Raw genomic sequence first — 10,399 nt, forward strand, 5'->3', positions numbered from 1 at the left:
GGGGGCTATTATGCAAACCTGACATCACAGCTAGGAGTCACATGCTCGTGGATATTGCTTTTCATGTATTTTTGGCAATAATTTACGGTGTCCGGGTAGATCTTTAAATTTAAAGACGTACACCGGGTGGAAAAGTATGGTGTATGTGTGGCTGCAAATCATCCTCCATCATCCTTTTATATGCAGACGTGTCATTCACAGCTTCAAATTAAACACTCTTGTTTCAGGGAAATTACGGTTCGACTCCATTCCAGGAGGGGGGATTCAGATTTGATCAATCTTTCCTGTCTTTATTGTAAAATTTCTCTCTCCTGCTGCTTTGTATTTACTGTATGTGTGTCCAACGGTGAAAATTGAACTGACAACAATGAAACACCTCCATCAAATTTTCCACATTATGCTCACACACAGTATGCGCCTGTTTTAAACGAGGAGACAATTGCATAAGATGATGTTGCGACCTATGAGAAGATTAGGAGGGGTCCTTTTTAGCCTTTCCTCACAGCAGCTGTGTCGTTTTCTCACTGTACAAAATAACTCTTTGTCTTTATTGTGCACCTCAAGGTCAAACGCGACAAAAGCGTCCAACTTCGTCGGACACGGCTTGGAGGAAAAAAACCTGCAAGTGTGTCCTCAATATTTTCTTTTTGGTGACAAGAGCCGGCCTTGGGTGTTATTCAGCCCATTGAAAACAATTTCAGATATGAAAGGAGACGTTTTGTATCTGAAAATGTACATTAAACGGTGTCAACAACATCCCGGAGGTCACAGTACAGTCCCCATGGAGACTGAGTCTGGCTGCGGCGCTCAAAGACTCGACACCCCCCCTGAGTGGCGGCTCCGTGATGGCTCTCAGTTTCTCTCGTCATGTCCCTGGCAGCTTTGACACAGGTAATATGCATGCAGGCTGACAGTGCCTGGGATGTGCGGCAGAGACAATGATGTACATATCATTTTCCTCCCTGACTGATTGAAGACTGTAATCTGTGCAGGACTTTCTCTCTGATTACACACGTCTCAGGGAGCAAAACAAGGACTCTGAGCTGCCACCGGGCACTGGACTCATCCAGGGCTTTCAGCCTTCAAGAGGACAGAAGTCCGCCTTTAAGGTGAGCTCAATTTTCGTCCCATTTACACTATTGTTACGAGTGTCGGATGGAATGCATCTGGTAGATAGTGGTCAAACAGTGGCTGTCTGAAGATGACACAGGAACAGAGATGTATCTGGCACCCAAGGTCATCCTATTCCATCTGCAGCTCTGAATGTTTCCAGCTCCTGTAAAGGCACTCACAAAGAGAGAAACAATATCATGAATTTTACATTCAGCCGCTTTGTGCTGTGTGCTTACAAAATGCAAAGTGTCTCCTGGAAGCCCAACAGGCCAACGCGAAACCTGTCCAACAAGACCTGCCATGAATATGTTGCCTGCAGCTATAACACTCTTTTGTTCTCAGTACAAAGACAGCGCTCCGCTGCTTTAATAATAAAGTGTAATATGTCATGTTTGCTAACACATATTTAACACGCTCTTAACCCGCCTGTGTAACCTTGTGAGGTGAACTCGTGCCTTTATGTAAAAGCTGAGAGATTTCTCTGTTGACAATAGGTCGATCCTTTACAGAAGTTACCTAGCACATTACAAGGTTGGTCTCGGGGGAGAAGTAATGGGTTCTGGGCAATTGACCAACCTGCCATGCTTTACTGCACCTGCACTGAGTTAGAGCTGTCATCATTACCACTTCCTCTAACGTTCCCCCACAGCAACCCAGACACTCCCACTCAGAGCGATATTTCACTTTGGTGGAACATTTCCACTTTTTATCATGCATCCCCCCCGAACACGAGTGGAGGCAGTCCAGTCTTTAAGGTCTGAAGCAGGAAGGTAACCTCTAACAGGCCTTTGGGGTCCGCACTAAAACATAATGTTTCCAAAAATCGCTTCAGGACACCAGCGATGATTCTGACTTTAACTTTTCAGATTGAGAGCCGTGCTCGCCAAAAGGAGAAAATACTGAAGATAAAAGCTTGTCAAAGGTGTAAAACCATATTTTAAGAACATGAAGTGAGTCATTTAAATGGCATTTGTCCTCTATATACTGGAGTTATTCAAAATGATTGTACAGTCAGTTTGTAAAAAGAAAAGTCAGTTTAAACAGGCAGCTACATTCTCATTATTAGTTAATCAAGACTTGCTGTAAGGACTCACCTTCAAGTTTTTCTTTTTTCTTTTCATTAGAACAATCCTTCAGAAACTGTTGTACATATTAATGAGTGAAGCTACACTACAAACAGGTCAGTGTGGGCTTAAAGACGTCACAAATTTAGCTGTCTGAATACAAAGCCGCCTAAAATCGTGTCTAATTAGCATCTTCATCCACCTTTTTGTGCACTATTATAGTGGTTATAGTATTATGGTGATGAGGGTCACTATCATAATTTCATCTCAAGGTCCATTTAGTAGTTGAAGACCAGAGCTTTACATTATTTAACATGATTGGCATCAGCAGATGGAGTTTGTCTTCTTTAAATCTTATTTATTTGATAACTTTTGACACATTCTGCCACAAAATTTGTATTCAAACCTGACATTTTTCATTTACAAAGTTTTCCATTTAGTTTAAAGTGCTAATCTCAGAGATCTGAGTTTCCTTCTCTTTGGCACCACCTATGTCGATAAGCGGTAATTGCAGGAGCAACCTTCCCAGATATCCAGACAGTGTTGCATGTGTGACGTCCACGGTTGGCTCCGGTTGTAACTCTTGATTTTCTTTGCTGACAGTTTAGACTACCCAGCTACCAGGGAACATTCCCATAACATCAGCTAACATTACCGACAAGTTCTAATTACGTTTGAAAGAAAACCTTTAAATCTAATATTCAAAGAACGTTTTAAGGATGTTTATAATTTCAAAAACCTTCTTGTAACTAAGACATAACATTTTAACTGCAACATTCTGAGGATCTTTTCAGGATGTTAGTACGGCCTGAACCATCAGAACGTGATTTATAAAACGTTCCTGAAATGTGATTTGAACATTCTCCCTGCAACTTTCTGAAAATGCTTTCGGAGAACGTTCTTCTGCTATTAAAAGGAACATTCTGGGAACCAAATAAAAACTTCCCGCTCAAAACATTACCAGAACATCGCACGTAATATTGTAAGAACAAGAAAATTCCAGCTGGGTGTTTGCCTTCATCTGAGCGTCAAATTTGTTTCTTTTCTTTGGATTTTCACTTGTTTTTGAAGTTGTATCTGCAGTCATCGATCTTTTCTTTGTTTGTTCAGCCATAGTAGATTACTGTTTACTCACAACTCTTGCAGAGACCGAAAAAGCAGCCGTTTAGCTCCGCCTACCCTCTCTGGCAGACCAACCACTGTTGGGTGATGGAAAACGCGTCACTAACTGGGCACCGCTTGTGATTTTTCTCCGCAACAGTCGCCACAGACAGCCAGTCTGTGATAATACTATATACTGCAAATGCAAAGGCTTTCATCAGTGGGCCATAGACTCAGTCAGTTTTGTGTTACCTCATTCGGCGATAGATAGCGACTTAACAGACATTTATAAGATTCTCACTTTAACATGTAATAGTCTAAAAACAGGATATATCTGGGAATAAAAATGTTCATCTCTCAGGCCTCTAAACCAACAACTAACTGCGATGATCAAGGCCTCAGCTCAGCCAGCCAGCCCTGCAGCAACTTCGCTCTGACTTGCAGATGTTTTTCCCGCAGTCTTCACTTCCTCCTCCCACACATGTCTTATATCAGTATTTGCCGGATCCAAAACGACCAGCTTTGAAAATGAAGGAGAGGAACTTTACATTGTGCCAGAAAAAGGAATGGAAATTACGGGCAGTGTCAGATAATTGAGCTTGTCGTAAGAGACATGTTAATAACAGACGGAGATGCAGAAGACTTGTCACTCCGTACCCTGGGTGACAGACTCTCTCTGCTGTTGATGAGCTGTTTTAGAGGGGAAATTGTTCCACGCAAACACCATCGTTATTACAAGCTGGCAAGCTGCTCGCTTGTGTACCCAATTCTGCTTGAACTGACAGAATCCAATTGACCGGCACATATTCATGCACTTTATTTTCTTTATTCTCACCAACAATGCAGATAATTACTGCACCAAGTAAAACTGAAAATAGAATTTCAGTGTCCCAGAAAACAATGCCAGAGCTGTCTCAGCAACATGTCTGTGAAATTGCTGTGACTGGGAGACCTACAGTAAGACAAGCAGCAATCCAATATTACTTGTCAACTTAAAAACCTACTGAAACATTATCTCCACATTTTTCTGCTCTTTTACAGAATAAAATAACTTTTATTTTCATGATGTCATCGTCCTCTTCTGCTGAAGTAAAGACACATGAGAACCGCTCTAACAAGAAGCACTTTATCAGGGCTGTCTCTTATAAGGGCCCGACCTGTTTTCAGGTGTCTGTCTGGTAAACACATCCACTTACTCTTACTCAGTTTTAGAAGTGATCTGGGAAACAAAAGGGCATAAATAGTATTTAATGCATAGGCCATGATTTATTTAATACATAAATGAATGCAGGATGTATCAGGGATAACTCCCCTTTAATAAATGCTTAAGACTCTATGACCATATGAGTTCACACTTTACATGCAGCTCCGGAAACAAATAAAAGACCACTGCAAAAATATGTTTTTCTCTGGTTCTGCTATTTATAGGTTTGAGTAAAGGGAGCTTTTGTTTTTGGACATCTCCCCCTACTTCCCCAAATATTCTCATGTAGGTCCTTTATTTGCAGAAAATGACGCCTGGTTGAGATAGCAATGATGCAAAAAAGATGTCTTTCAGACTCGAATAATGCAAAGAAAACAAGTTCACGTTCATGTAGAAACAACAGAATAATAATATTTTAACTTAGAAAGAATTCAGGAATCAATATTTGACGGAATAACCTTGTTTTTAATTACAGCATTCATGCATCTTGGGAAACTTTCACATTGCTGTTGGGTGGCGTTTGTTTGATGCCTTGTGACCAAACATCTTCCTGTTGATCACATTCAGGAGGTTTTCAATGGGGTTCAGTTCTGGACTGGTTCTGGCCATGACACGTAGAGAGAGCTGCTGATTTAAGGAACATTTGGAGTGGTGTCTTAATTTTTTCTGGAGCTGTTTATTATCAGTTAAGAAATGTTAATTCATAGTTTGTTCATACATTAATTGAAAGGTGATCAAATACGCTACATTAAAGTGTATGTATATTTATTTAGAGACATTTCTGCACACAGCCTCTCGTAAAGCAGAACCATACATGTTCTCATTTTTTCTCAAACTAGTTGCCAGATGACACAGTTAGATAAATAAACTTTTGTGCAGCTGAAGTCTACCTAACCCAATGCATATCATGTGATTTAGAGCAGACTTGAGTACATTGAAAAATCGTTGATGAGTCCTGCATAAGTTAAGCATTACTTTTGTACCCTTATTGTGAAGTACCCTTACTGTTTCTGTGGTCTGAGCTGTTGCGATCAGAAGAGTGAAATTACACTATCACCATTTAAACTTGTGATGTCATCGATGAGTGCAGCTTTTGTTACTGACTGATCAATGGAAGGGAGGATGATCATTTGTGCGGAATGACTTTGAAAACTCCAGTAAGAAGCATTTATGCGAGTCAGTCACAATCTGGAAAGTGTATCTCAGTGGGTCACCTTCACACTAATAATTCCTGATTTTCAAATCTTTCCATTGGCTATGGAAGTGAATGTAAACACGGCTTATTCTCAAGGGGAGAATACAGTCCTATTTCGGTACGACCAGCCATCTTTATGTACTGAAATCACATTTGAATCGTTTAAAATCGCTTCCTGATTAAGCTCAAAAGCTCCCTTTGACTTTGCATCAATTTGCTACGTGGCGTCTTTACCACTGATGGAATGGCAATGTAATTTACTACGTTATGTTTTAATCAGCAGTTGATTTTTGATTAATTTACTGCTCATTACTGGCCTTTCCACGGAGTAGTTTCTGTATTCAGTGTCTGAAGTGGCCCCAGAAAATTATTACCTTGTTTTTGTGTGGTTTTCATATCATAGCTGGAAAGAGAGCTGCTTTCAGAGGCTTGGGAAATGGACTCATTCATCTTAAACTTAGATTTAGTTGTGCTTAAAAAGGCACATTTATGCTAAATGTCATCGCTGTGTTCCTATGAATCCCCTTGGGGCGATCAGCGTTGTAACAAATGGGACGTTGGGTCTTTAGCTTCAGAGAATAGCACCCATAATGCCGGGACCTTTAAGTGTCTCCCAGGGACCAGACCACATCTGCTGACTCCACGTCCTTCTGCCACCTCTAACACATCTCATTAATAAGGACGTTTTTCTGCAGCCATGTCACTGTGTCATGTATTTCCTGAACTTTAACTTTGTTGTGAGTCCCACTGTGCCGCGGATGTGTGTCTGTCGCTCTAATGTATAGGGACACTCTAGCGCCGCTGTCCAACAAGTCGTCCGTTATCTGAGGGAAATGTGTCCGTCCAGAGGTGAGGGCGGCTTTGTGCTCTCAACCAGGCCACCTCTCAGCCTTTGTGCCAGTAACAAGCTCAGCTCAGGCTCCAACGAAGCGAGAAATTGTAAACTCTCCGGAGAGGCCCAGTGGAGAGATAAGGGCTTAGTGTTTGCTGGCAATGTGCATGGGGCTGAATCTGATACGGCCGAGTCCCACGCCAGAATGGGAGTGATGATACCTCCCCTTCTATGGAGAGTTATGTTTAATCCTCTTTCCCAGTGTATTCACTTGCAAATATTCCTGTCACCATTAATATGTATTAACATCCTTCACACACTGTTCAATACAGATTTATCAGACTCCATTTTTCCTCTTGTGCTCACCATCGTCTCTGTGCTGCTCGAGAACCACAGATTCTTGCAAGCAGAAAGAGCTGAATGTGTCCATGCAGAAAACCTGCCTGTAGATTCAACATAGACTCCACTGATGGTCTGCAGCTAGAACACACAGAACAGACACAAGACTACATAGTTTATCCCTGTTATTCATTAACATTTTATAATATTTTTCAGTAGCTTCCAACTTTAATCATTTCACAGTGTGAGACAAGTGATGTGACATGGTGCAAGAATTTGCAAAAATATATTATATGTTTTAAGCTGTTAGCATAAGTCTATTTCTGTGTGGATACTGGTCAGGGTGCTCTTTTAATGTCTAGTTTTGTGTTTAATCTTGTGTGTTTGGGGGACGGAGGATGTATTTTGTACTTTTTTAATGTCTTGTCTTCTTATAATGTCTTTGTCCATCTTATCATGTTATTCTTTTACTTACCTGTCCAGGGACTACGGGCGGACAATAGCATTTTACTGTTGTTATTTGCATTGTGTCTGCTCAAATAAAGAAACATAACATAACATAACTAAATGCTGCAAGATGCAATGTCCAAAAGTTCAGGACTACAAAAGGCACTAGGGCTGGCAACGAAAATACTAAATACGAATAAATAACCGAATTGTAATTAAAAAAAACCCCGTATATTCGGTTATTAATATTCGACGTGAAAAAAACCAGCACTCCCGCGGCTGTCTCGCGAGCTCTCGCGTGTTCTCGTATGTCCTCGCGCGCCCTCTCTTGGTTACGGAGCATCTTTGAATGCATCACAACGTCACTTTGTACTATGATATGTTAATAATTAACTTAGTCTAGCTGAAACGAGCTAATACAACAAACGTGTGGCGCGTGGAACTGATGGCGGAGAATTCAAATCCCAGCCCGGCCGGACAGAGAGAGATTCTCATCCAGCATGACAGACAGGTGTAGATATGTTGATACTTTTAAAAGGCACGTTTAGAATAAATATTCGAATAGTTCGAACCTGTGTTTTTTACAAGGAATATTCGAACGTCATTTTGGGCCAAATGATGGCCCTAAAAAGCACAAATAAAATGTTTTATCTTATATCTCATATGTATAATATATATTTATTATAAATAGTATATAAATCTTTTGTATACTAATTCTACCATAGAATTTCTTCTCATCAGAGAAATCTTTAAAAATATATACACTATTAGATCAGACTTCCTTGTTATCAGCTCTGTTTCTGTTTAAGTTAATATTGCTTTTATTCTTCTCTGTCCTGCTAAGAGAAGAAACAGAAATATTCTTGCATGATTTGCCTGAAAATCAATATTTAATACTGTATATCCGGGCATATCGGTTTTCAAACCTTTTGAAAGTATTATGTTCTCTGCAGACACCTTGCACAAAGCTTTTACTTACTAGTTCTTGTAATCAGAGGAGTTTAATTTAAACATGTATTAAGTTAGTATAAATTACCAAACATGGTATAATCTAACAAGATAAAGCATGTTAGCTGGGATTTGTGTGAGATTTTGTCTGTTTGCTGCTGTAATCCAGACAAAGCCCTGAGAAGCTCATTACAGCCTGGTGAGGCCTTAAGCCTGCGCCGCCTGCATTAAAGCAGCCAAGAACTGTCTGTCAGCTTCCTGGCAGAGCCCAAATCAAGCTGTCAATTACTGGACGTGTTTATGGAAATTACATGTTTGTTAACATGCTGGAAAAATGTGCTCTCGGCTCAAGCAGCATGTGTTCGGAGAAACAATTTTGCTCGGAAATCACCTTTCAAATGGATGAAGGTGATCCTCATCAGATCACAGACACGAGAGGCATTTTAACTCTCCCTGTCCTGATTCGTGCGAGGAGAAGCCCAGACAGAACGAGCCACAACTAACAATCAAAGGTGGAGTCTGTGCATGATGCTATGTTTTGGTTTATTAAGTCATTTCACTCAGACTTGGCTGATGTTCAGCCTCCTTTGTTGCTCGTACAGAAGCGAAAGCACATGTTTGGTAGCTAATGTTGCAGTGAAAAGAGAGGCTTGTTGAGCTGGAACTCTTACATCTGACATCCAGCTGTGCACATTAAATATATAGAAAAGGTGAATTAACCACAAGAGGGAGCATGACACTAATCAGGATTAAGGTATATATTCGACATCTTTTAGTGTTGTATACTTCACATCTTCCACCTGAAGAAGGTTTTTTTTAAAGTGTAGCTTCACTTTAAATGGATTCGTAACAATGCAGCGTTAAAATGCGGCTCCCTCCACCGTTCAGTGTAATGTCTCCGATGAGATGTTTATGTCAATTTCCCTGTTGATTTTCCCTCACATAAAGGCCCTGATTTCAGCCTCCCAATGATCATGAAATTGAGCCAATCGACATGCATGTCTCAGAAGTCTGCTCGAGCTCATCTTAGACAAGGTAATTTTGTCAGAGCAATTACCATTGTAATGTATTCCAAAGTCGGGGCATTTTTCTGCTGCTTAGGTGAGCCGCTGACAGCATGTTTTGATTTTTAAGCAATTGTGCTTTTCACTCGGAGATCACGCCGAGGTCTGCATTTCTCCCTATGTAACAACCCGCTATGATTCCATTATTTCACATTAACATCTAATTACCTCACTCAGACCTGCAGCTATGTTGAAAAGCGGCCGCGGGTTGCGGGCTTTGACAAAGCTGTAAGTAAAGATGTGTCGGGGGGTTGGTGGATGTTTATGAAGAAGAAACTCCAACTGTAAGACCCGATTCCCAGTGGACCCGTATTACCTGTCAGGCATGATGACAATGCCCTGGAGAATGTCACTGTGCAGTGAAACTGTCATCACACAATTACTCTCACCATTACTGGCCCTACATCTCCATGTAATGGCTGTGACACACTTTACAATTCAGATTGTATTCTCAGTCATTGGCACTTAAATGCTGCACTCGGTTTTATGAAAAGATAAAGATCTGTGTAATCTGCCAGAGCTCAAACGTCCCCTGAAAGCTTGTCAGGTGGCATTTTGTCGTTCACGAGAAGTTGTCATACCCCGAAGCATCTCCCTTTGTTGGGCTGTGGAAAGTGTCTTTTTGAGTGCACTATTGTGTGCTTGTTGATGTGTGCTTGCCTATAGAGTCAGACTGTGTTTGGGTCCAGTTATCTATTTAGGGGATCACAAGAGGAACATGCAGTGTGGTGTGTTGTGGAGGGTTCAGATGTGACTGCAGATCAGCACAGACCAGAGCATCGCAGGATTGTGATACACACGTGCTGCTTGAGTTGTGTTTTGGCTGCCATGTTTAGTATGCCGTACCCTCCTGATCGGATTTGAACTTACACCCTAAATACCTGGACGTATTCCGTATTTATTCTATTGTCAACAAGTCCCATGAAAAAAACAAAACCAACATTGCGCTTCTTAAAGCAGCAGTACCTCCCTTTTCTCTGGACTCTCAGTTGTTTCTACAGAAGACATAAATACTGAAAATGTGCTCAAATATCTAGTCAGCAAACATGCTGCATTAGTAAGTAAACGTACTTAGGTACATAGTGATGGAGC

Source organism: Semicossyphus pulcher, unplaced genomic scaffold (assembly GCF_022749685.1).
Source record: "Semicossyphus pulcher isolate SPU_LCO1_2020_fin unplaced genomic scaffold, fSemPul1.0.p SCAF_15, whole genome shotgun sequence".
NCBI classification, from domain to species: domain Eukaryota; kingdom Metazoa; phylum Chordata; class Actinopteri; order Labriformes; family Labridae; genus Semicossyphus; species Semicossyphus pulcher.